The following is a 26309-nucleotide window of genomic DNA, read 5'->3' on the forward strand; positions in this document are numbered from 1 at the left end:
TAGTTAGTCAAGAGTCTTTAAAATCATCCTCTGATATATCGGTTATTTCTTTGGCTGTCCAAAAATTTTATAATCTAATCTAATCTAATCAGCTATTTCTGTTTTATCTCCATAAAACCCAGGTTCTCTTCTATCTCACTGAATCCTTTACCCAGCTCCCATGTTTCCGAATCGAGTGCCATTGCCAGTCTTGAAGTGAGGTTCGAGAATAAGTTCAAGTTATTAACCCTTAAACGCCAATTGGACGTATTAAACATCGACGAAAATTGTCTGTTAGGTGCCAAATTGACGTATGAAACGTAAATGCAAAAAAGTTTTTTAAAAATTCACGGAAAAATAGTTATAGGCCTACTAGGCAAAAACTTTGTATCACGCACCTTGAGGGATACTGGGAGTTCACGGATCAAGCTGTTGTTTTGTTTACAATTGTTACCCAGGCGCGCAAGCGCGAATTTCTTTCTTGCACTAAAAAGCATCAGCGACACATCTCTGAAATTATTTCGTCACTGACATAATTTTTGCACGCTTTTATATTAGCCGTTACATAGAGTTTTATTTATGAAAATGTGTGCAATTTCATGTAGAATACAGTGGACCCCCCGTATTCTAGTAATATTCAATCATTTAACTTCATTTTACAACAAATTGGAAGTCTCTAGCACAAAATTTCGATTCATGGTGAATTTATGAAAAAAAAATTTCCTTATGTCCGAGTGGTAACTTTTATGAAAAAATCATAAATTTTTTCGTCCGATTGTCGTAATGTTTGCACAGTTTTATATTAACCGTTACATAAAGTTTTATATATGGAAATGTGTGCAATTCCTGTAGAATACAGTGGACCCTCCGTATTCGCGTTCTCCAGATTCGCGGACTCACACATTCGCGGATTTCTCTCGGGAAAGTTTCCCTGCAATATTCGCAGAAAATTCGCGCATTCGCGGTATTTCTCTGATAAATATCCACAAATTCCTGGGTTTTTTTTATGAATTTCATCATAAAATGCACTTTTTGTGATAAAACTATTAAAAAAAACCATGTAGGAACATTTTTAGTGGGTTTTTCTTGAGTTTTAACTAACAAATTAGGCTTTTTTTTAGCATTTTCATAGGGGTTCCAAACATTCGCAGGTTCTAACTATTCACGGGGGGGGTCTGGTACGCATCCCCCGCGAATACGGGGGGGACCAATGTATAACAAAAAACAACCCATTTTGTAGTTTTTATCTGTTTTGAAATATTTTCATATAAATAATGATGTGCCAAAATATCAACCTTCGGTCAAATTTGACTCGACGAAATGGTCGAAAAACGCAATTGTAAGCTAAAAATCTTACATTTTATTAATATTCAATCATTTACCTTTATTTTACAACAAATTGGAAGTCTCTAGCACAATATTTCAATTTATGGTGAATTTTTGAAAAAAAATCTTTTTCCTTACATCCGCGCGGTAACTCTTCCGAAAAAATCAGAAATTTTTTCAACCTATTGTCATAATGTTTGCACCTTTTTATATTAGCCATTACATGTAGTTTTATATATGAAAATGTGCACAATTTCATGTAGAATACAACAAAAAAATAACCCGTGGTTGTAGCTTTTATCAGTTTTGAAATGTTTTCATATAGATAACCGATGTGCCAAAATTTCAACCTTCGGTCAACTTTGACTCAACCGAAATGGTCCAAAAACGCAATTGTAAAACTTACATTCTAGTAATATTCAATCATTTAACTTTATTTTGCAACAAATTGGAAGTCTCTAGCACAATATTTCTATTTATGGTGAATTTTTGAAAAAAATCTTTTTCCTTACATCCGCGCGGTAACTTCCGAAAAAATCAGAAATTTTTTCAACCGATTGTCAAAATGTTTGCACCTTTTTATATTAGCCGTTACATATAGTTTTATATATGAAAATGTGCACAATTTCATGTAGAATACAACAAAACACAACCCATGGTTGTAGCTTTTATCAGTTGAAATATTTTCGTATAAATAACAATAAATAGAAAAAATTCGACTTTCGGTCAACTTTAACTCGACCGAAATGGTTGAAAACTGCAATTTTAAGCTACAACACTTATGGTCTAGTAATATTCAATCAGTTACCTTCATTTTGCAACAAACAGGAAGTCTTTAGCACAATATTACGATTTATGGTGAATTTTTGAAAACCACTTTTTTTTTGTCAGGGCGTTACGAATTCATGCATCATATTGTGATATTTTCTCTTTGTTGCTTTGATAATTTTACAATGTGTTATATACCAAAATGATCGCAATTTAGTGTACAATACGGCGAAAAAATAATTAACCCATTAGCTTTAAGGGGGCCGGCCGGAACTCCTATATATGGTGGTATAGTGCGAAAAATGCAGTCATGAAAAAATTCATGGAGCTTCATATGGTATTTGAGAATATGTATACGAAATATTTTGTCAAAATTCCTCTTACTTTCGTAGTTACAGGGTAATTAGTAAACATAACTCAATAAGCCTAAAACATTCATCCGTACAAGAATATACATTCATCCGTACAAGAATATGCAATGTTTCTTCTGTTATCGTAAATTTTGATAATTATTGTCTAAGAAATTGTGAGAAATGGCATCTGTAGAGATTCCGTGGGTCACAGAAGCGAGTACTATCTGGTTCAACCATGATCAGTAGGACCACAGACTTCAAGTAGACCATACGTTCGAGTTTCACCTCGTGACATTCGCTTGCTTTTACATATGCTTATCTATGTTTCGGCAAGAATTTCATCATGCCAATGAGGAAAAGACAAGGAAAACATCTCGCTAACATAAAGATGAAGAAAATTCGCTCTAATATGATTACAGAATATCATAATATATGCGATATTAGTGTAGTTAGTGAAGAGAGAGAGGGAGGGTTACGTAGTAAGTAAACGCGCCCGTCTTGCCTGAAGCACACGTCACACTGTCCCCAAGGTTACGATCTTTGAGCAAAGGGATCTTAATTTATGATAAATAACATAGTTTTGGTTTATTAATACCCAAAAAGGAATATGAAATTCATAATAATCATGATTTATTAACATTGTCTTTATAAAAAGAGAGTACAACTTCGAATTTCACCTATTGACATTCTCTTGCATTTACGTTTGTTTATTTTTGTTTCGGCAAGAATTTCATCATGCCAAAACGGAAAATACTAGGAAAACATCTAGGTAACATACAGAAGAAGAAAATGATCTCATCTCAGTAAGAGAGAGAGAGATTACATAAAAACCATTAAATTCGTTGACCATTGTATGGCATTGTTACTTTCCCAGCTCCGAGCGTTACTGGAGTTATGAGAAGGTAGGGAAATTGATACAGAAAAAGACGAAGGGAAGAATTTTCATTTGAAATTAGTTATCGTACTATTACTACTTCTATTTTTATTATTTTTTGAAAATATAATAAGCACATGCATCTACCATAAACATTATCTCATCTCAGTAAGAAAGAGGTTATCCTTATAAGTGAAATGGAAAGGTCATTTTCATCTCTTTAAAATACTACCATTATGAATTTTGTAAGTACAGTTTTATTATTATTATTATTATTATTATTATTATTATTATTATTATTATTATTAATTAACTGAAATTATCAATAAACATTTTGCATAATAGTATCATAAAAATTCTTTCATCTCGGTAAAAGAGAGAGAGAGAGAGAGAGAGAGAGAGAGAGAGAGAGAGAGAGAGAGAGAGGAGAGAGTGAGAGAGAGAGAGTTTATGTTTATCTCTGTTCTCTCAAAAAATAACTTAAAACGCTTCCAGCGAAAGAGGGGGAGGGAGTTACCACTATGACACGTTATTATCTTGTGTGGCGCAAGAGAGAGAGAGAGAGAGAGATTTAACCTTAATTAAAAGTGACATGGATAGATTAGTATTGTATTTCTTTAAAATACTATGACATAATATGAATTTTGTAATTACAGTTATAATTATTATTATTATTATTATTATTATTATTATTATTATTATTATTATTATTATTATTTGAAAGTATTAAAAACATATAGTACAAGTACTATAAAAAATCTTGAGTCTCAGTAAATGAGAGAGAGAGAGAGAGAGAGAGAGAGAGAGAGAGAGAGAGAGAGAGAGAGAGAGAGAGAGAGAGGGAAATTTCATGAGCACTTGATGGCAACAATACAACAGCTCCTCCCCCTCCTATCACATAACATGATATATCTGACAGTTTTAGTACCTGGAGTTAGAGAAAGAAGACTGGGATTTCCTTCATTCTTCCATAATTTTTTAAATTTATAAACTAAAATCCTACTACATAATTCACTATGGTATTTTCTTTAATGAATTTATATTATTGCTGTATAAATTAATATTAATATTTGAAAATAGTAAATCATTTATCATAAAAAACATACATCTTTGTAGCAGAGAGAGAGAGAGAGAGAGAGAGAGAGAGAGAGAGAGAGAGAGAGAGAGAGAGAGAGAGAATGATTATTATTTTTATTATGTGATATCATTTATTTTGAAAATTAGTAAATCATTTTTGTATCATAAAAATGTGTTTAGTTATGAAAATAAACATCAAAATACACTAATTAGTGATTATTTTCGTCGGAAAATCCCGCGAATGGGCGAATCCCCCGCAAATAAATGGGTAGATATGGTCCAGAGAGAAATCCGCGAATCCGGAGAACGCGAATACAGGGGCCCACTATAAATAATGCGATATATGATTGAGCGAAAACAAAATTTCATATATAATTGTATTCAATTCGCGCTGTGAGCAAAATGGTCAAAGCTAACAAGTTAATTTTTGTTGTTGTATTGTACACTAAATGGCGATGATTTTGGTATATAACACATTGTAAAACGATCAAAGCAACACAGAGAAAATATTATCACAAAATGATGCATGAATTCGTAACGCACGGACGTAAAAAAATGTTATTGCAATACACTCCCTGAACACTTGAATTAGCCCTGGTCACTGACCAGCCCGAACTATATCCCCACATATTTACCCACTAAGTGGGTATTTTTAACTGTCAGCGTTACCAACGCTGCAGGTAAAATCTAGTCAAATGAGTTACCTGTGTTACCGTTGGCAACGCTGCCGCAAATACCGGCCACCAGTGGCCTGTCTCCTCATTCCTCAATTGTTATTTGTTCACCATGCTGCGCGGAACAGTCCCACATCAGGCGAACTTTTGGTCATTAGCCCGACCCCACTTAAAGAGTTTTCGCTTTTTGGTTATAAACTACGATTTCTCCCGTTTCACTTTGGATAGCTACTTTGTACTTGCTATGGATAAATTAGGAAATAAACATTGTCACCGTCTGCAAACGCCTCTGCTTCTGCTTCATCTACAGTTCTACTGCTGGATATGTTGGTGCTCATTGGCTGTAAAATAACGTCGTCGCCATCTGCAAACGCCTCTGCTTCTACTTCATCTACAGTTCGACGATCGAGCCTTCTACTGCTGGATATGTTGGTGCTCATCGGCTCTGCACGTCCTTCAAGCGTAGGATGAGTACCCGCACACATGATCGACGTTCTTTTCGTTATTTCGTGTAGGAAGGTTCAGTGCAATACCAGTCAGAGATGTTTGTCTTGGTCAGGAGACAACGAAACATTAGTTAGTTATTCAAGAAATTAGTAGACATTTTATCATCTAGTATGTTAAGCCATATTGCTAGCCTGACGAATAATTTAACCAAAATAGAGATAGTGGTACTAGTAGTATACAGGTATTCTCCTACTTACGATGGGGTTAGGTTCCGAAAAACCCATCGTAAGTTGAGAAAATCGTATCTCGGATATAGCCTAGCCTACACTAAGTTAATCAGTACCATATAGGCTAGGCAATATACACACATATGGAAGATTAGCCTACACTACACAGTATACCTATACATATATGGTATAGTAATTATTAATATCAGCTAATTCGGGTGTTTCAATGCAGATTGACTTATGATATTAAGTATAAAAAGAAATTTAATAATAAGAACAACGATCAGACTGTAGCGTAAAGGGTACTCACCAAGATTCGGTCCGTTGTCGGCGTACGTGATTGGTGTCAGGCTGTTCATGGCTACTATAACTAAAGATCGGAAGAGGAGGATGATGATAAAGCAGCAGGATCATCAATTCGCTCTTCCTCAGATAGAATTTCTTCTTTTGTTAGTTCAGGTGTCTCGAGGAAACAACTGTTCCGAGACGTACAGGATCGAGTCTCAAGTGAGGGGGTAGGGCTGGGGAAAGCTGAATGCACTGGAGTCGTTCTCTTGAAAAAAAAATCCATTGTAGGTTGCACAGTGCGTTTTTTTCGTTCTTCATAAATTAATCGGTAACATGCAACACTGTCTTGATGAGCCCTCTGAACTTTGGCAAACCGTTCCTCGTCCCCATCCATTTCACTTAAAAGTTTCGGTCCTTGATCAAATAAAGCAAACGCCTCTGCCAGTTTTTTAGTCGTAAACGTTCGCTCCGGCTCTTTTATTTCTTCTTCCTCTTCTGCTTTTTTTTTCTCTTCTGCAAGTGCAATTAAATCCTCTGCCATTAGCTCTACATCATGCACATCTATAAGTTCTTGGATATCTTCCTCATCAATTTCTAAATCTAAACTTTTCCCAAGTATCAAGATCTTTTTATTGATTTCCACTTCTTCTTCATTCTGATCGAAACCCTTAAACGAGTTCACATACACTTTCAGCAGATTTTTCCAGACCCCATTCATACACTCTTTCTTTACCTCCTTCCACTCCCTTCCAATGTTCATAATGGAGTTAAGAACACTAAATTCTTTCCAGAAAGTTCTGAGATCTTTCTCCTCGTTATCCGTAGCCTGAACAGCCTGCGCAAACGTGTTCCGAAGATAATACGCCTTGAACGTAGCCACAGCCTTGATCCATGGGTTGTATGAGAGAAGTTGTGTTTGGTGGCAGAAACACAACTTTTACATTCTCGTTAATATCTCCGATGTGCTGAGGGTGGCCAGGAGCATTGTCGAGAATCAGAAGAATTTTGAAGGGGATGTTATTTTTCCTACAATGATCTTTCACTTCCGGAATGAAGCAATGAACGAACCAGTCCTCGAACAATATTGCAGTCATCCAAGCTTTTTTATTATGACGGTAATGCACAGGAAGTGTATGCTTGTCGATGCTTTTTAAAGCCCTTTTCTGAGTGATAAATCATAAAGGGCTTAAGTTTATACCCAGCCACATTTCCCCCAAGCAGAAGAGTCAATCGATCCTTGTATGCCTTAAACCCGGGCATCGCCGTTGCTTCTTTGTGGATGTAGGACCGTTGTGGCATACGTTTCCAATAAAGTCCGGTTTCGTCAACATTAAAGATTTGCTCTGGCAAGTACCGTTCATTAACGACGATCTCGTGTATAACATCCTTAAATTTAGCGGCTCCGTCGGCATCAGCGCTTGCTGCTTCACCGCTAATTTTCACACTGTGCAAATTATGGCAGTTCTTGAAACGACGAAACCATCCAGCACTTGCTGCAAAACTATTGTTGTGGTTATCATCATAATTCTTCTTCAGTTCTTCAAAAAGCATGCGTGCCTTTGTCTGAATGGTTAAGAGGGTGAGCGGCATACGCTTTTGTATTTGATCCTCCATCCACGTGACCAGTAACTGCTCCATTTCTTCCAAAGGCCCTATCCTCTTCTTTGATATAACCGTTGAATGAACTGAAGCAGATGCCTTTACAGCATCCATTACGCGTTTCTTGTCCTTGAGGATGGTGGATACCGTCGATTGCGATAAACGTTCGTCACGTGCGATAACCATGACTGCCTTTCCCGCTTCACGCTGGTTTTATTATCTTCAGTTTCTGCTCCAAAGTGATGGATTGCCTCTTCTTTTTTGCACTACCAGCGGGACACCTATTTGGTTGTTTGGCAGACATAGTTTTTTTGTTTTAATTTACGGTACTTGAAAAAAAAAAAAAAATCACAAACGAACACTGACCTAACCTTACTTGGTTCAAAACGAGCGCAAGTGAGGTTAAACTCATTGCCGCTGTACCTACGCCAGCCTCTCGCTCTCGGGCCAACATATCGTACAGCGTAGTACGCTGCTGCCAGCGCCCGCTGTGCGCGAAATTTAAAAATACGCATTTTCAACTTTTTTTTTTTTTTTTTTTTTTTTTTTTTTTTTTTTTTTTTTTTTTAATTGCTAACCCCATCATAACTATCGGATTATTGTAAAACGGATTATCGTAACTCGAGCACTACCTGTATAGTGAATTCTAATCGTTCTTTTTCAGCCCCCCTGCCTGTTCCAGAACCAGCCCTAACGGGTGCTGGGGGTAATGGAGAACCGCAAGCCTCCAAGAGTGTAGGTTCTGCCGGCCCCCCCGACACGGAGCAGGCAGTGTTGGCAGCAGATTTCCCCTCCCCTCGATTTGTAAGTTCTCAGGATGATAAAAATTTAGGTCAGATACAGACTAGTAGGGATAATAGGCTTAATAGTGTTTAGGAAGAGAAGTGCAGGCTTCTTCCGGTCGGTTTTCTATTATAAGTAGTAGTTTATAGAGGGACAGTGCCCTTAGAGCCTCTTTGGGTTTTTCCTGCTTCAAGTTCCTTGCATCAGAAGCTTTTAGGCCATTGTTGGTCGTTCAGATCTGGTTTCGGGTCTGAAGGGTTGAATACTGATCTCTCGTCTTTAAGGTTACTTTCCTCTACTTATACGATAGGGTAATTTTTAATAACTAATTCTCTGTTCAACGCATATCGACTTAGGATAATTCGGTATGTAGACAAATCAAATAAAATTAACTACGGCTAGCCTAGTGTTTGCGATGATATATCGTATGCATATACAGTAGCCTAGCCTAGCCAAAGTATTCGCTGTACTACATATCGATAGAGTGATTTTCATAGTGGCTAACGCTTTAGGCTCAAGGCATTCTGACTACAGATAATTCAGTACAGGTGTAATTGAAACGAACGAGAATCCGATCTTAGTATAATTCAATATGAATGTAATCGAACAGAATGAAGATCAGATTCTGTCTGACTAAAGCATTAATTGTATTGTATGTATCATCATATTAGCGTAGTATAAATACTAACTCGGCAGTCATTCACGTTCTGGAATCAGCTGATGGCGAATACGGGTTTGCGTCGCCGTATCCACCTCATTCTTGTCCTGATTGGGTAGCGTAACTAACGCAACAACTCTTCCTCACTTAGGCCATGTTTGTCGTCTTGAAGGAGACGTGTTTTCAACTATGTTGGACATTTTACATAGTCAATAATGGTATCATGTGGCATATAATCAGATGTCAGATATAAGGAATTCGTTTGTATGACGTCTTCATATGTTTAAAAGACAAATTGCCGTCGGTAATTACATTGTGCGTATGTCAATTACATTTACAAAAGAATTACCAGTCGTATTATCAAATTACAGTGACAACTGAAATTAATATTTGGCCTAATAAAGTTAACCCTTAAACGCCGACTGGACGTATTTTACGTCGACATTTTTTGTCTCTCGGGTGCCGACTGGACGTATTTTACGTCGACATACAAAAGTTTTTTTAAAATTTCGCGGAAAAATACTTTCAGGCCTACCAGCCGAAAACTCTTGAATCACGCACCTTGGGGGATGCTGGGAGTTCACGGATCAAGGTGTTGTTTTGTTTACAATCGTTACGCAGGCGCGCAAGCGCGAATTTCTTTCTTGCCGCACTAAAAAGTATCTGTGACACATCTCGGAAATTATTTCGTCACTTTGACATAATTTTTTTACCATTTTAAATTAGCCGTTACATGGACTATTATATATGAAAATGTGCGCATTTTTATGTATAATACAACAAAAAAAATACTCATGATTGTAGCTTTTATCAGTTTTGAGATATTTTCATATAAATAACGATGTGCCAAAATTTCAACCTTTGGTCAACTTTGACTCTACCGAAATGGTCGAAAACGCAATTGTAAGCTAAAAACGCTTATATTTTAGTAATATTCAATCATTTAACTTAATTTTGCAACTAATTGGAAGTCTCTAGCACAATATTTCGATTTATGGTGAATTTATGAAAAAACTTTTTCCTTACGTCCGCGCGGTAACTCTTCCGAAAATATTCATACATGCGATTGTGGTAATGTTTGCACCATTTTAAATTAGCCTTTACATAAAGTTTTATATATGAAAATGTGCGCAATTTCATGCACAATACAACTAAAAACAACCCATGGTTGTAGCTTTTATCAATTTTGAAATATTTTCATATAAAAAATGATAAGTGACAAATTTTCAACCTTCGGTCAATTTTGACTCTACCGAAATTGTCGAAAAACGCAATTGTAAGCTAAAACGCTTATATGCTAGTAATATTCAAGCATTCACCTTCATTTTGCAACAAATTGGAAGTCTCTAGCACAATATTTCGATTTATGGTGAATTTATGAAAAAAATAACATTTTCTTTACGTCCGCGCGGTAACTCTTCCGAAAAAATCATACGTGCGATTGTGGTAATGTTTGCACCATTTTAAATTAGCCGTTACATAACGTTTTATATATGAAAATGTGCGCAATTTCATGTTATAATACAACAAAAAATAGTTGAAGGTTGTAGCTTTTCTCATTTTTGAAATATTTGCATATAAATTACGATAAATAGAAAAAAACCACGTTCGGTCAAATTTGACTCTACCGAAATGGTCGAAAAACGCAATTGTAAGATAAAACTCTTACAGTCTAGTAATATTCAGTCATTTATCTTCATCGTGAAATAAATTCGAAGTCTCTAGCTCAATATTTAAATTTATGGTGAATTTTTAAAAAAACTTTCCTTCCCTCGCGCGCGGATTCTCCGCCACAAATCTCCGAAATGCGTAAGTCCCATTCTCGGAATATTTGCTCCGTTTCATATTAGGCATTTCATAGAGTTTTATATATGAAAATGTGCACAATTTCATGTAGAATAAAACGAAAAATATTTGAAAGTTGTAGCTTTTCGTATTTCCGAAATAATTGCATATAAAAAAAATATATAAAAAAAATTCGACATTCGGTCAACTTTAACTCGTCAGATATGGTTGAAAACTGCATTTGTAAGCTAATATTCTTACAGTATAGTAATATTCAATCATTTTGTCTTCATTTTGAACGAAATTGGAAAGGTCCTTTCTAAGGAAAATTAAATTTATTTGATTTATGGTCAATTTTTGAAAAAAATATGTGTTTACGTCTGCGCGTTATGAATTCATGCATTATTTTGTGATAATATTTTCTCTGTGTTGCTTTTATCGTTTTACAATTTGTTATATACCAAAATGATTGCAATTTAGTGTACATTACACCGAAAAAAAAAGTAACTTGTTACCTTCAACCGTTTTGTGCACAGCGCGATTTGAATACAATTATATATGAAATTTCGTTTTTGCGCTATCATATATCGCATTATTTATATATTGATAACTGATAATTTTTTTGTTTTTCATTTTCTGATGGTTGCATACTAAACTTCAGGGAATGAAAAAAAGGAGCCAAAAATGAACTCTTAATCTTCAAAACTAAGTGCGCTATGATTTTTGAAAAAAATATTTTTTCCGCTCCCGCGCTCACTCTGAAACGTCTCCGGCACACGGGAGACATTTTTTTTTTTACCGCTTCGGCGTTTAAGGGTTAATTTAATTACCTTAAAATATGTAATTTATTACTTTTCAATTAAATTACAATTACACAAACTTGTCAAAACAGCACTGTTGTAAGGAGGCGTGGCTTAGACAGGCAATGATGCCGGCTAGTCTATTTCCTTGGCTCCAGATTCCACCATATTACTTGGTCTCTGCTAATGTTTTTGTTCCTAGTTAGCATAATGAGTATCTGGATACTTAACCTATGAAACGAAGTCATACTGTTCGTTTTACGATGTAATTTAAGGCCAAAATTTGACTAATACGTCTCATTGGGAGCTAGTATTTCCCTCAGGTTAGATAGCGTAAATTTAGCGATTCCGTTCGTCTTCACTCGTTTTCATAGGTATTACGAACCTTACACTTGATTAATCTTTGTCGGTGTGAAAACAACAGTAAATGAGCACTTTCATACAATCAACTTACCTGTCAGATATATACATAGCTAAGACTCCGTCGTCCCCGACAGAAATTCAAATTTCGCGCCACTCGCTACAGGTAGGTCAGGTGATCTACCGGCCTGCCCTGGGCGGCAGGACTAGGAACCATTCCCGTTGTCTACTCATATATTTTCTGTCGCCGGTGGTATCAACATCGTTGCTGCCACCTCTTGACTGGAATTCGCTTTTCTAAGCAATTGATCATCTTTTTGTGGACTTTTGGTGACGTACCTGGATCGTTGTTTTGGCATTCGCTACTGTGGACTGGATTTGGACTTGCTTTTGATTTTTTCTTCAGAATGTCTGATTCAAGTGTTTGTGTGAGAATGTGTGTGAATGTAGGCTGCAAGGTGAGGATACCGAAAGCTTCGGTTGATCCTCACACTGTATGTCGCAAATGTAGGGGTTTTGATTGTTCTTTTTCTAACACCTGTCATGAGTGTGAGAGGTTGAATGTTGAGGAATGGAAGACTCTAACTTCTTACTTGAAGAAGTTAGAAAGGGATAGAGTCAGAAGGGCTGCATCTAAGATTGCGGGTAGTAGTACAAGGCCTATTGAGCCTTTGGATAATTCTAACTCTTCTCTTAATTATGATTCTGTATCAGGACCCTCACTGGCCGTACATTCAGATTCGGCATCGGAAATGCTGAACTGAAGGCTACTCTTCCACAGGATGAGAGCCAAAAATGGCTACCATGAAAGGTAAGGACTGTGAAAGTGATTTTAGTGAAGTGAGTGTCCCCAGTGTTGTGGAGGGGGCGTCTGACCGTCTCTGCGACGCTCCCAGGCCTAGACCTCTTCCAAGCTCCCAAGCCCAGAGGAGAAGGAAAGTCGAAAGCCGTACGGAGGTTGTGGAGAATTCCCCCCGGTCAGGCGTCCCTTCAGCAGGTGCTGTATATAGACAGCCTGCTCAGGACCGCTATCGAAAAAGCGTCCTCAGAGAGTGCTTCTCTTCGTCCGCTTCTCCCTCTCCTAAACGAGGGTGGAAGGATTCGGACTTGTCCAGGCCCCTGAAGAGGCACTGGAGAGATCCTGGTTTGGATTCAAGCCCAGAACGCTTTTCGGAAGAAGCGCCTCCTTCTATCAAGAAGGCGAAGAGGGTTTTGCCGTCCCATGATGGGGACAACACGCCTTCGAGGTCTCCCTCTCCCGTTCAAGAAGACGCAGGAGAAGCGTCCAAGAGGATCATTTTGGCGGTGCAGGAACAGCTTTCCGCCTTAGTAGGAGTCCTTTCGAAGGATCCTCCTCGTAAGAAAGACGTCAGACTGCCGGTCAAGAAGACTCGTCTTCCTTCTCCCACCAGGAGTGAGGCTCCGGTGAGACGTGAGTCTTTTGAGAACTCAGATAGAGACTCGTGGGAAGATTTGGATTCGCCAGGCAAGCGCGTCGCGCCAGCCAAGCGCGAGGCGTCCTACAGACGAGAAGCGTCCTCTAAGAGAGAGTCAGACAAGCGAGAAACGCATTACAGACGAGAGGATGCTCCCAGATGGGATACGTCTGCCAGATCAGCAGCTTCAGCCGAGCGCGAGGTAACAACCAGGCGTGAACATTCATCCAAGCGTGAGGCTCCAGACAAGCATCTGTCACGCAAGGATGTGGCATCAGGAAGACGCGAGACTTCAACAAGGTACGAAGCGTCAGTCAGGCGCGAGACTTTTGAGAGGCGCGAGGCACCAGTCAGGCGCGAGGCGCCAGCCAAGCGCGAAGAATCAGGCAGGCGCGAGACGCCAGCCAAGCGCGAGGATCCTGCCAGGCGCGAAGCGCCAGCCAAGCGCGAGGAGTCAGCCAGGCGCGAGACGCCAGCCAAGCGCGAGGCGCCAGCCAGGCGCGAGGCGCCAGCCAGGCGCGAGGCGCCAGCCAGGCGCGAGGCGCCAGCCAAGCGCGAGGAGCCAGCCAAGTACGAAGAGCTAATCGAGCATAGGAGCTCTTTACACTCTCTTAGCCCCTCTCCTATTAGGAGTTTGTCTCCAGTAGAGAGAGTTGTTGGACAAGAAGACCCGGAACGGGAAGTGGCCTCTCCTACGGATCCGATTATGGAAGAGGAATCAGAGGACGAGTCTCACGGTAAAGAAGGACTGTCGAACTACAAAGTTTTGACAGCTCTCCTTCTCCAGGAATACGGAGATGCATTGATCCCGGCCGCTCCTCCTTCGCCTCGTTCTCTGTTTTCATGCTCGAAGACTCCGAAATCGTCGGCTTTCTTGAAGATGAGACCGACGATTTCTATGAAGAGAGCTCTGCAATCGCTGGATAACTCGATGCTAACTAAGAAAGAGCTAGTAAGGACAGTCTTTTGCATGCCTCCCCCTAGGCTTACGGGCAAGAGAGGGATTTGGTACCAGACTGGGGAGAATATGGGTCTCACTCTCCCAGCTTCAGCTGAAGCTGACTTTTCCAGTCTGGTAGACGCTTCCAGGAGACATAGCCTTCACACGGCTAAGATTACTTGGGGTCTTTCAGAGTTGGATCATCTCCTCAAGGGACTGTTTCACATTCTAGAAGTCTTTAACTTCCTAGATTGGTCCCTTGGGGTGATGTCCAAGAAGGCTCATGCCCCTGAAGGGCTAGAACCGGATGTACTCCTGGCAATTTTGTCATGTATTGACAAGGCGGTGCAAGACGGCTCAGGGGAAGTTTCTTCCTTATTTGGAGCAGGTCTCTTGAAGAAGAGATCTGTGTTTAGCGCTTTCTTGACGAAAGCAGTGTCACATTCACAGAGAGCAGCTTTGTTATTCGCCCCTAGATCTGAATTTCTTTTCCCGTCACAGTTGGTGAAGGACATTTCCCGATCTCTGACGGAGAAAGCGACTCAGGATCTTCTCCTGCAATCGTCCAGGAAGAAGAGACCAGTGATGGTGGGAGAAAAGAAAGTGGCGTCTACTCCTGTTCGGCCCTTTCGAGGTGGCCCTCCCACTAGAGTTACCGCTAAAAGGAAAACGACCGAGAGAGAGGTCGAGCCTCGTTCCGCCCCTTTAAAAGGGGAAAGTGAAGTGGCGCTCCTCCAAACACCAGTAGGTGCCAGGCTCCGGGGATTTGCGGAAGCCTGGACTCGCATCGACACAGACCCTTGGTCGATGTCGGTTCTTCAGAAGGGATATCTCATTCCTTTCCTGGACAATCCTCCCCTGACGTCAACTCCGAGGGAATTGTCCGCCAATTACAAGGACCCTGTGTTGAAAGATACTCTTCAACAAATGGTGGATCAGATGTGGGACAAGAGAGCTATAGAACTTGTGCTGGATCAAAGCTCCCCGGGGTTTTACAATCGTCTTTTCTTGGTTGCGAAAGCCTCGGGGGGCTGGAGGCCAGTTCTGGATGTCAGCGCTCTGAACAAGTTTGTTCAAAAACAGAATTTCTCCATGGAAACCTCTGCTTCAGTCCTTGCGGCTCTTCGCCAAGGGGATTGGATGGTGTCTCTGGATCTCCAGGACGCCTATTTTCACGTCCCGATCCATCCTTCGTCGAAGAAGTACTCCGTTTCATGACGGGGGAAGGATCTTCAGTTCAGAGCCTTGTGCTTCGGCCTGTCGACGGCGCCTCAGGTTTTCACGAACCTTTTGAAAAATGTGGCGAGATGGCTTCATCTGAAAGGAATCAGTTATATCTCTATACCTAGACGACTGGCTTATCAGAGCAAAGTCAGAGGAACAGTGTTTGGAGGACCTGACTGTGACACTAAACCTAATAAAGACTTTAGGATTACTCGTGAACCTCGAGAAGTCCCAACTGATCCCCAGCCAGAACTTGGTCTATCTGGGGATTCGGATGGATTCTCGGGGTTTTCGAGTATTTCCTTCTCAAGAGAGACTAGCGAGAGGTTTAGAAAAAGTCTCTCTCTTCCTAAGGAAGGAACGGACTTCGGCGAGGGAATGGTTGAGCCTGTTAGGGACCCTTTCCTCGCTCGAACAGTTCTTTCATCTAGGAAGACTTCATCTCCGTCCTCTCAGAAGTTCGTGGAACATGAAGACAGGACTCCTCTCGGTGACTTATTTCCCAATTCCAGATCTGATAAAACGACATCTAGAATGGTGGTTACTCCCACTGAGGGAAAACAAAGGTACTTCCCTGGAAATAAACAGAGCCCCAAACCTTGTATTTGTTTTCGACGCGTCGGAAAAAGGTTGGGTGGGGAGCAACTTTGGGAAAGAGAGAAGTGTCAGGCACTTGGAATGCTCTTCAAGTGTCCTGGCACATAAACAGCAAAGAACTGCTAGCTGTTCACCTAGCTCTAAAGAGCTTCGAACCGTTCGTATGCAACAAAGTAGTACAAGTGAATGCGGACAATACTCAGGAAATTTGTGATTTCAAAAGGGACAAGAATGACCCTGATAGCCCCCTTTTGGCCAGCTCAAGAATGGTTTCCAGAGGTACTGGAGTGGATAGTAGACTTCCCCAGATCCCTTCCACAAAGGAGGGATCTTCTCAGACAGCCACACTTCGAGAGGTTTCATCAAAATCTCCCCGCTCTCGCTCTGACTGCCTTTCGACTATCGAAAGACTTGTCAGAGCGAGAGGCTTTTCTAGTAAAGCAGCAAGCTCGATCGCTAGAGCCCGGAGAACTTCCACTATCCGGGTTTACCAATCAAAGTGGGAAGTTTTTAGAAGGTGGTGTAAGTCGAAGAAGTTGTCCTCCTCCAGTACCTCTGTAACAGAAATAGCTGATTTTCTGTTATTTCTGAGGGAAGAATCGCAGCTCTCCGTAGCCACGATAAAGGGCTATAGAAGTATGCTATCGGCCGTCTTTAGGAATAGAGGCCTAGATTTGGGAAACAATAAGGATCTGCATGATCTGATTAGGTCGTTTGAGACCAAGAAGTCTAGAATGACTTCTCCCCCTAACTGGAATCTAGACGTAGTGCTGAAGTTCTTAACTTCAGAGAGATTTGAACCCCTACATTTGGCCTCGTTTCGTGATATAACGAGAAAATGTTTATTCCTTTTGTCACTGGCAACGGCAAAAAGGGTTAGCGAACTGCACGCCCTTAGTGACAAAGTCGGGTTCAATATAGATTCAGCCATCTGTTCCTTCAAGGAATTATTCTTGGCGAAGAATGAAAATCCTTCGAACCCCTGGCCGAGAAACTTCGAAGTAAAAGGATTATCGGGTCTCGTCGGCAGGGAACCGGAGAGGTCTCTTTGCCCAGTAAGGGCATTAAAGTTTTACTTAAAGAAAAAGGAACAGTTGGGAGGTTCTAGACAAGGCCTGTGGTGCTCAGTGAAGGATCCATCAAGACCTATGTCTAAGAATGCGTTAGCCTTTTTTGTCAGGAACGTAATTATGGACGCTCATAAGGCTTGCACGGACGATTCTTTAAAACTCTGAGAGTAAGAGCTCATGAAGTGAGAGCAGTGGCGACGTCTCTCTCTTTTCAGAGAAATATGTCGCTGAAGAATATCTTGGAAGCGACATATTGGAGATGTAATTCTGTGTTTGCGGCTCACTATTTGAAGGACGTGCGTGTGACCTATGAAAAATGTTTTTCATTAGGTCCTTTTGTGTCCTGCGGGCACAATCCTGGGTACAGGAGCTTACAAAATCCTTAATTTTTTTTTACTACTAAGTCTAATAGATATGTTCTAGACTTTCTGCTGAACAAGTGCAGTTGCCGCACAAGCGGCCAGTCACTTCAGTTCAGTAAGGAACTCTTGTGATATCTTGTAATAGATAAAATTGTTTTTTGAAATTATTGTGTGCTTGTGCATTGTGGTTTGAGTTACGGTTGTTGCGAAGAGTTGGGGATAACTCTGAGCAATTTTTAATACTAACATGGTGGTTAGGATCAGGTGGTCGGGATTGGTTGTGTGCTCCTTAATAAGGTGTGTTGTCATGTAAGTGGATCAGCACCCATTGACAAAGTCCTTTCAGGCTCTGCCGAGTAAGTGGATAAGACCCCTTCGGCAGACCCACAAGAATTCTTGGCCATAGATCACATATCTCGCTAAAGTTTCTTGAGGTGATGCAGACTAACGGGGGGGAAAACACCCACGAAGTCTACCACCTATCAGGTAGGAACCAAGGTTTTTAATTTATACCTACAACAGATGTTGTTTGACCTGTCTATTCTAGTAGTAGCTGTCTCTTACCCTCCACGAAGGGTGCCAATCAGCTATGTATATATCTGACAGGTAAGTTGATTGTATGAAAATGATATTGTTATAATACAATAAAGTTTCATACATACTTACCTGGCAGATATATACGATTAGGGCCCACCCAGCCTCCCCGCAAGGAGACAGGTGGAAGAGAAAATATATGAGTAGAAAACGGGAATGGTTCCTAGTCCTGCCGCCCAGGGCAGGCCGGTAGATCACCTGACCTACCTGTAGCGAGTGGCGCGAAATTTGAATTTCTGTCGGGGACGACGGAGTCTTAGCTATGTATATATCTGCCAGGTAAGTATGTATGAAACTTTATTGTATTATAACAATATCATTTTCATGCTATTACTTTATTTTACCACGGCTGCGTTTGATTCATAAAAAAGCTTGGGACCTACCTCTATCCAGGTTGCTGATGCACGTAATTTTGCCTAATCAGCTTCAGCTACATTTATAACATCAATACAGTAATTACCGTCGCACGCGGATGAATACAATAAACGGATGTTGTTATCGGATTCGATTATGTACTGTCGCACGCGGACCAATACAATAAAGTTATGTTGCTATAGGATTCGATCGTATTAGCAACAAGTTCTCGTTCGTTTGTTCATAGCTGTACGCAGTTATACGAGTATATTATCATTAAGATAATACCTTTTACCTTAGAAGAGGGTGCAAATTTATGGAGGTGATGTTAGACGGTTGTAATTCTCTCTCTCTCTCTCTCTCTCTCTCTCTCTCTCTCCTCCCTTCTCTCTCTCGCTCTTCTCTCTCTCTCCTCCTCTCTCTCTCTTGATTTCATTTTCTCTCTACTCATCCTGTTTTTCCACCCTCTCCTAATACTTGACTCATTGTGCAACAGAGGTTTTTCTTCCTGTTACACCTTTTTCAAACTTTTTTTCTGTCAATTTCCCTTCTGCGCTGAATGACCTCATAGTTCCCAGTACTCGGCCTTTGGCCTAAATTCCATTTTAAACCCTACAATCTCGCTGTCTGATGCACGATGCTGCCTACGCCAGCTGCGCGAGAGATATAGGAAGACTTATTTGCATGTAGTTCCGATTTTAAATACTAACCCCATCGTAAAATCAAATTAACGCAAGTCAATTACGGTAGCTTCAATACGGACTGTATTCACGACCACGTCTTGAATAATTTTCCTGAATTTCTAATGTTTCTCAGATTATCGTGGGGAACAGAGTCGGTCTAGTTTTCTCTCGCCCAGTTTTTCTGTTACAATTTATAATGTCTTTACACAATCTTCTTTAGCTGCTCATTCTTCGGATGTCGCTTCGGAGTCTTCTTGCTCATCCTGTTTTTATTTTCCAATGTCACAGCAGAGCCAGAGTTTTCATTGTTTCATCCTGAAATTTGGAGATGATTTCAATCTCTCTCTCTTCACTCTCGCTCTCTCTCTCTCTCTCCCTCCTTCTCTCTCTCTCTCTCTCTCTTCTCCTCTTTCTCTCTCTCTCTCTCCGGGGTTAAAGGAAATAATTTGGAGGGGCTGCCTTCGTAGCACCTTCCACGGGTCCTGTAGTTCTCAGGCTGCTGGTGTTGATGCTTCAAGATGGTATCCGCAACTCCGTATTTTCATCCTTACTTGTTTTAAGACGTAATGTGTCCTCTGTAGTTCTGGAGGAGGCTACGGCAGTTGGAGATTCATCTGCGCCATCGTTGACTGTATCGATACCGGTTGTCACCACCCACTCCTTTCATAGGGTAGTTAGTAATCTTCCTTCGTTCCCATTTATATACCTTAGGAGTGTGAGACGTAACGTGCTTACCGCGGTAATTGCTGGGGGGGACTACGGCCGTTCGCAGTTCGTCTGCATCGCAGTTAGGACCTTTTGTGCCCTCGGCCCCTTTTCTTAAGGTAGCTGGTAATTCCTTCTGCGGCTCCCATTGGTTCCGCAGTTCGTAACCCGTTATTAAAGCACTATGTACCGCACAGTTGGTTCTCCACCTGCACAATGTCGGCGCTAGGTGCTCCTGTGGTTACTCGTAGTGACTTTTCTCTCTCCTTATTTTCTCAACTTTTTTCCTGCTGCTTTCTGTTCTGTCTTTAAGGGGTTTTCAAGGTGGGTTCGACCTTGATTCCGTGTCTACTGGGAGTACTTCTTTCCCTCACTTGCTCCGGACTCCAGCCAGTCTAGGTTTAGTACGTATTGGTAACGGGGGTTAGTTGGATCGCGTTTTGCGACTTCTTCGCTCTTTATGGGTGTTGCTCGCCTATTATTGTCGTCCTGGTCTCGTGTCATAGTCACTGGTGAGTGCGAAGTTTCGACTTTCGCAGTCAATTGAGACTGGTTCAAGGTTAGGTCAGCGTCTTGGTTGGTACACGTTTGGCTCAACAGTATGGGAGTGACTCGCATGGGTGGGCGTTCATCGCCAAGGTATATTCGGCTCAGGTGTAATGTTATCGTCACTGGGTAGTGAGGGTATGCGCAGTCGAGTGACTAACCCTTAAAGGTTTTGCGGAACTGGTGACAGTTCGCTCTTGTGACTTTGTGAGTGGGTGGACGTCGCTCTTGTGACTTTGTGAGTGGGTGGACAGCGGTCGGACAGCAGGGGTTACATCATGATGTCTGGGGGGAGTGCGGGTTGCGCAGTCGAATACGACTTGCACAGGAGTTTATCATCTTCTTGTTGGTATATCGTTGCGTAATCGGATCAGTAGGCTCAGATATGATGGGATCTTTTATGTCGTTTCGTATCGAGCAGCGAGGCGTAGTAGGTTCCGGGTTCTGGGGTGCTGCTCTTGTTGGGGTTCGCTTTCTCCTTTTTCCTGTTTCGGTGTGGCCGGACAGGTCTGACAGAGGATAGATACCTTTGAGGAGAGACTCGTTTGCTAGTTGTGGGGTTTTTGTTTCTCTCTTTCGGCATTCCAGGCTCCGGAGGGATCTCGGTTAATTCAAGTAACGGTTGATACGTTGTATTCAACCAAACCAGCAGTCTCTCAAACATCAAGTAGGCTAGGCTGGTTTGGCGAGTCGGGCAGTTTTTGGGGAAGGACTTATGCTAGCATCACTTTTCTGTATGAGGTAGCGGGTAACTCCTCTGCCGGAGTTGACTTCCGGTTTACGAGTCAGTTGAAGTTTTTCTTTATTAGGTTCCTTCATTGATTCGTGTGGTAAGGGTTACGGATCATGAGGCTCGTATTTGGAAGACACCTTTCACAGCCTCTCTGTGTGGATGTGGTGAGAGTTGATGGGTGTTTCTCTGAGCCTGGACTGTTTGATAACCTCTTCACTTTGGTTTCGAGGGGGTTTGCATACCAGACTAACATTTTTGAGGGTCATGCTATCTTCTTGTCAATGAGAGAAGGGACTATTGTTAAATCATTGCCTCGGCGCTATCCGGACACTCATGAGAATGGGTTCTTAGTCAATCCAAGGGCGCAAGTATGCGCAGGGCTCCTCTTTGGCTTCCAGAGGAATGTTTCGCTGTTGGCGATTGTGTAGGTGGTTATTTGAGAGTAGTTGTGGTTTTTCACAACACCGTACCTTTAGGAATTTCAGTTTCTTCAGAGAGGTTACTCTCGGGGTCCCGTGACTCCCGTCGTTGCGGTAACTCAGTTTTATAGTTGGCTTGGTAGAGTTAGGGTGTTAGAAGTTTAGGGAAGCAGTGATAGTCGAAATGAACTTCAGGGTGTTAGAAGTTTAGGGAGGCAGTGATAGTCTAAATGAGCTTTATGGTGTTAGAAGTTTAGGGAGGCATTGATAGTCTAATGAACTCTAGTGTTTCTGTTGGTCAAGCTTAGACAGAGTGTATTGTCCCTTAGGCCCTTGAGGTTAGGCAGATCCCGGTGGTCATGTTGGAATAACTACTACTTCTTCAGCACAAGTCATCTACATCAGTGAGCAGTAGAGAACTGAAGGTCCTGCACACTCAACTTCTCCTCCATACATGAGAGGCTATATAGCCACATGGGAGGTTCACCATTTCCCCTCCATACATGAGAGGTATAGAATACCATATGGGAGGTTCTTCAGACTCAGGCGGTACCTAGGACTCGACACCGACGGTATGGTACTTCCTATGCAAGCATCCTCACTTACTGAGCTGCACAACCAGGTGAGGAGATTTTTTTTTTTTTTTTTTTTTTTTTTTTTTTTTTTTTTTTTTTTTTTTTTTTTTTTTTTTTTGCCTCCATGAATAAGAAGTATAGCTTATCACATGGGAGGTACTTCTGACTAGATAGTACCTTAGACTCAACACTGACGTTGAAGTACTTTCTTTGCAAACATCCTCACCTCCGAGTTAGATAACTAGGTGAGGATACATGCTTTTATACATGCTAGGTTGCTAATGAGTTACCTGCGTATGTTCCATGGACAGGTCGGGCTGAATGAGATTGACCCCGCCTCCGAGTAAATGTTGTTAATAGGGCTAATTCAGGTGTTCAGGGAGTGTATTGCAATATGAAGTTTTCATAATAAAACTAATATTGTAATACTTACCTGAACACCTGAATGATTCCCACCCTCCTCCCCACTTCAATTTGATAGTGAATGATTCAATTGAGGAATGAGGAGACAGGCCACTGGTGGCCGGTATTTGCGGCAGCGTTGCCAACGGTAACACAGCTAACTCATTTGACTAGATTTTACCTGCAGCGTTGGTAACACTGACAGTTAAAAATACCCACTTAGTGGGTAAATATCTGGGATATAGTTCGGGCTGGTCAGTGACCAGGGCTAATTCAGGTGTTAAGGTAAGTATTACAATATTACTATCTATTTCAAGGCCCATGACACCCTCCTTTTTTTATATAACTAATGAACTAGGCTTCTGATTAATGTGAAACCGAAACCACCAGAGTTTGAGACACCGACCTAATTAAGAAAAATGGATTCAAGCATCTACTCCGCATTATTGTCTTACTTTATATCGAGAAATGTCATCTCAATTTTGTGGCATGGTGAGAACGGAAATTAAGACCTGGCAACTAGGCGCAGAGAGACGTGTGTCGACCATGACGTGGGGCCCCGTGACGTTTACACCTGCCACGCCCCCGTTTCTGTATGGTTATGAAATAATATATAATTTGTAGTGAATTATACTGTTCTTTAATGGAATCTAAAATACTGATTGGTTATTATGTTTGAATAAACTCATTTTTAGCTTCACTTGTGGTTATTATTTAATTAATATGTAATTCTTAAGAAAAAGAAGACAGAAAATAAAAATCTCGGATGGCAGTCAGAGACTCAGAGAGGTGATCGTGTTAGGGAAGGTACAAGTCTGTTAGATACAGGCATTGACAAGGGCTCCTGCTGACACCTTGCTTACTGCCTACTATTGGTATTTCATTTTATGTCTAAAATGCTTCACCATTGTTCACAAGGTTGTCGTAATACTTTGGTGTTGCGACTCTTAACCCTCTTACGCCGAAGCGGTAAAAAAAAAATTGTCTCACGTGTGCCGGAGGTGTTTCAGAGTGAGCGCAGAAGCGGAAAAAATATTTTTTTCAAAAAATCACAGCGTGCTTAGTTTTCAAGATTAAGAGTTCATTTTTGGCTCCTTTTTTTGTCATTGGCTGAAGTTTAGTATGCAACCATCAGAAATGAAAAAATTATCATCATATATAAATAATGCGATATATGATAGCGCAAAAACGAAATTTCATATATAATTGTATTCAAATCGCACTGTGCGCAAAACGGTTAAAGGTAACAAGTTACTTTTTGTTGTTGTAATGTACACTAAATTGCAATCATTTTGGTATATAACACATTGTAAAATGATAAAAGCAACACAGAGTAAATATTATAAAAAAATAATGCATGAATTCGTAACGAGCGGACTAAACAAATATTTTTTTCAAAAATTCACCATAAATCTAAATATTGTCCTAGAGACTTCCAATTTCTTTCAAAATGAAGACAAATGATTGAATATTACTATACTGTAAGAGTATTAGCTTACAATTGCAGTTTTCGACCATATCTGACGAGTTAAAGTTGACCGAATGTCGAATTTTTTTATATATATATTTTTTATTTGCAATTATTTCAAAAATAAGAAAAGCTACAACCTTCAAATATTTTTTGTTTTATTCTACATAAAATTGCGCACATTTTCATATATAAAACTATGAAATGCCTAATATGAAACGGAGCAAATATTCCGAGAATGGTACGTACGCGAAGGGAAGGAAAGATTTTTTTAAAAATTCACCATAAATCTTAATATTTTGCTAGAGACTTCGAATTTGTTTCAAGATGAAGATAAATGACTGAATATTACTAGACTGTAAGAGTTTTAGCTTACAATTGCGTTTTCGACCATTTCGGTAGAGTCAAAGTTGCACCGAACGTAGTTTTTTTTCTATTTATCGTGATTTATATGCAAATATTTATCAAAAATGAGAAAAAGCTACAACCTTCAATTATTTATTGTTGTATTCTACATGAAAATTGCGCACATTTTTCATATATAAAACATTATGTAACGGATAATTTAAAATGGTGCAAACATTTACCACAATGGCCGTATGATTTTTTCGGAAGAGTTACCGCACGGACGTAAAGAAAATGTTATTTTTTTCATAAATTCACCATAAATCGAAATATTGTGCCAGAGACTTCCAATTTGTTGCAAAATGAAGGTAAATGCTTGAATATTACTAGAATATGAGCGTTTTAGCTTACAATTGCGTTTTTCGACCATTTCGGTAGAGTCAAAGTTGACCGAAGGTTGAAATTTTGACAATTATCGTTATTTATATGAAAATATCGCAAAACTGATTAAAGCTACAACCATGGGTTGTTTTTAGTTGTATTGTGCATGACATTGCGCACATTTCCATATGTAAAAACTTTTTATTAATAACGGTAATTTTTAAAATGGTGCAAATATTACCCCAACAATCACATGTATGATTTTTTTCGGAAGAGTTACCGCGCGGACGTAAGGAAAAAGTTTTTTTCATAAATTCACCATAAATCAAAATATTGTGCTAGAGACTTCCAATTAGTTGCAAAATGAAGGTAAATTATTGAATATTACTAAAATATAAGCGTTTTAGCTTACAATTGCGTTTTTCGACCATTTCTGTAGAGTCAAAGTTGACCGAAGGTTGAAATTTTGGCAATTATTGTTATTTATATGAAAATATCTCAAAACTGATAAAAGCTACAGTCATGAGTATTTTATTGTTGTATTCTAAATAAAAATGCGCACATTTTCATACATAATACTTCATGTAACGGCTAATTTACAATGGTACAAAAATTATGTCAAAGTTGACGAAATAATTTCTGAGATGTGTCACAGATACTTTTTAGTGAGGCAAGAAAGAAATTCGCGCTAGCGCGCCTGCGTAATGATTGTAAACAAAACAACACCTTGATCCGTGAACTCCCAGCATCCCCCAAGGCGCGTGATTCAAAAGTTTTAGGCTGGTAGGCCTATAAGTATTTTTCCGCGAATTTTAAAAAAAACTTTTGTAAGAGTTTTAGCTTACAATTGTGTTTTTCAACCATTTCGCTAGAGTCAAAGTTGACCGAAGGTTGAAATTTTGGCACTTATCGTTATTTATATGAAAATATTTTAAAATGATAAAAGCTACAATCATGAGTATTTTTTGTTGTATTCTACATGAAATTGCGCAGATTTTCATATATGATACTCCATGTAACGGCTAATTTAAAATGGTGCAAAAATTATGTCAAAGTGACAAAATAATTTGTGAGATGTGTCACTGATACTTTTTAGTGCGATAACAAAGAAATTCGCGCTTGCGCGCCTGCGTAATGATTGTAAACAAAACAACACCTTGATCCGTGAGCTCCCAGCATCCCCCAAGGTGCGTGATTCAAAATTTTCGCCTGGTAGGCTTATATTTTTCCGCGAATTTAAAAAAAACTTTTTATCGATGTTTAATATGTCCAATCGGCACCCAACAGACAATTTATATCGACGTTTAAAACGTCCAAACGGCGTTAGAGGGTCAAGTACCTCTTCAGCATATTGTGAAACTATGACATCAAATAGCTTTTATAGCTCACAAATACAAACCATTGTTTCACAAGCAATTATACTGTGTGTTATCTCTGCAGACATGTTGGAGTCTGTGGTAAAAGCGGAATGATCCCA

The 26309-nt window shown here is 40.1% G+C and overlaps 1 protein-coding gene across 9 annotated transcripts in view; it reads left to right on the forward strand.

Annotated features, from left to right (window-relative positions):
- LOC135216394 (protein tramtrack, beta isoform-like) overlaps positions 1–26309 on the forward strand; it is a 257636-nt gene that overhangs the window by 38166 nt on the left and 193161 nt on the right. The window lies entirely within an intron of this gene.

The sequence above is a fragment of the Macrobrachium nipponense genome, chromosome 6, assembly GCF_015104395.2.
Source record: "Macrobrachium nipponense isolate FS-2020 chromosome 6, ASM1510439v2, whole genome shotgun sequence".
NCBI classification, from domain to species: Eukaryota; Metazoa; Arthropoda; class Malacostraca; order Decapoda; family Palaemonidae; genus Macrobrachium; species Macrobrachium nipponense.